This window comes from Arachis ipaensis, chromosome B06 (assembly GCF_000816755.2).
Source record: "Arachis ipaensis cultivar K30076 chromosome B06, Araip1.1, whole genome shotgun sequence".
NCBI lineage: Eukaryota > Viridiplantae > Streptophyta > Magnoliopsida > Fabales > Fabaceae > Arachis > Arachis ipaensis.
In genome coordinates, this window is record NC_029790.2 from 127,869,917 (window position 1) to 127,871,632 (window position 1,716).

Here is a 1,716-nt window from a genome sequence, read left to right on the forward strand (position 1 = left end):
AACTCTTAGAGCAAAGTGATTATGCAACTTTGGTTGAAACCAACAATTCGAAAGAGTATTCATCAAACACATGAAGCATTATTTCTGCGAAGGAGGAATCATATTCTTTCTACTTATGTTAATATAATGGGGGGTTGGGGATATTGTTACGAGCAAAGTCTACTCAGTATATAAAATGAGATTTTGTTGTCACTGCATACTATTAAAACTAGAGGCAGTAGATCCATTAGCCATTCAAGTTGTGAATTGTGATTATGGACTGTGCTAAAAAAAGCACATCAAGTTGATGGTTCACGGGTCACAACTATAGTCTATAAAAAGCTCAATCCACTTACAATTATAAATCATAATATGTTTGACTACCCGAAACTCCTATATGAACTAGCACAACAACATAACATAACTAGATCGAGGTATATTAGCCTTGGAAATAACCAATCAGGGATAAACAATATAGTTCTTGCCGAGACAGTATAAATAGATCAACCGAGGTAACCAATCAAGGTTCACTAATTACAAAACTGAACTCTTTAGCTCAAGACAGTACCAATGATTTGCCGGGAGATACAAAATGAACACAGGAAGCACACACATTTCCCCATTACAAAGTTCATATACAAAGTTCATCCATTTCTTATAATACCCCCCAAATCAAATACACTGTCAAAAGTTATCCTCTTAAACAAACCAAAATATTCATTTATGACAACATCTATATAAAAAGAGGAACTTTAAGCATGAAAATTGAATTAGTTAGTTAACACGGAAACCATCTTTGTTTGGCCAAATAACATGAACACCTTGAAAGAAGAACTCCCCAAGATTATACTGAAGATTAGAACACGGACATTAAAGAAAGAAAAATAGATTTGTATCAGCTTATGTGAATACAGTCATTTCTCTGCATCCCATATATCAACCTTACAGAAAACAATGAACGAAGAAAAAGAAAGAGACAATACCACAACATTTCATTTCAATTTTTTTAAATAATAATTGAAAAAAAAAAAAGCATTACCCTAGTAAAAACCTGCAAAAAACTTTCCCAAGATTCCTGTACTACATTTCTTAAATCTACAGCTTCACTAAAATATGTTGTTGCTTTTCATCTATTAAACTGCAACGAGATTTAATCATAGGAGTATATGAAAAGCTTCAGAACTAATTAATATCAAAGTCATTATAACATCGTTGAAACTATCAACCATGGCGATTCAATAGCAATGAAACACAGAATTCAAACATCGACGCAGAAAACAAAATGAGAAAAGTGAAAGGAGTTCATGCGCAACCGAATCACTCGAGTTCCAAACCTAGCATCAGATAAATGTAATTGCATCAATAAAATCAAATCAGGAAAGAAGCGTTAATGAAGCTAACCAGAATCTGGTGATTAAACAGTTGAGGAGTTTGGTTCCCTCTTTTTACCCGTGATTTGATTTCTCTTTATGTCTCTCAAATTAAAATCAATCATGAGCCATGAACCGAGCATATGCCACAAATTTGAACTCATTTAATTTTTTTTCCCTATATAACATGGTGAGAGATTAAATTATCTAAAAATGTAAATAATAAAAAATTAATTTAATTATTTATCTTAATAAAAAAACTAATTTGTAAAATTTTTAGAGGATAGAGATTTATTTGTCAATTTTTTTGTTAAGAATTAATTTATCTAATATAAAATTATTAGAAAAAATTTAAAAAGTTACTCGT

At 31.1% G+C, this 1,716-nt stretch overlaps 1 protein-coding gene and 1 long non-coding RNA gene across 7 annotated transcripts in view; one reads left to right on the plus strand and one right to left on the minus strand.

The window, feature by feature from the left end:
• LOC107605196 (thioredoxin-related transmembrane protein 2) overlaps nt 1-1,514 on the minus strand; it is a 5,345-nt gene extending 3,831 nt beyond the window's left edge. For 2 of the 6 annotated variants that reach the window (XM_021105090.1, XM_021105089.1), the window contains exons 1-2: nt 1,381-1,501; nt 1,019-1,117 (exon numbers count right to left, since the gene is read on the minus strand). The gene's annotated coding sequence lies outside the window, so the exon portion shown is untranslated. The other 4 variants (XM_016306977.2, XM_021105086.1, XM_021105087.1 and 1 more) reach the window with 3 other exon arrangements.
• Nucleotides 7-1,716, plus strand: part of LOC110263585 — a 9,085-nt gene continuing 7,375 nt past the window's right edge. The window contains exon 1 of the long non-coding RNA XR_002349410.1: nt 7-309. This is a non-coding gene — a long non-coding RNA (uncharacterized LOC110263585). The remainder of the gene's footprint in view (nt 310-1,716) is intronic.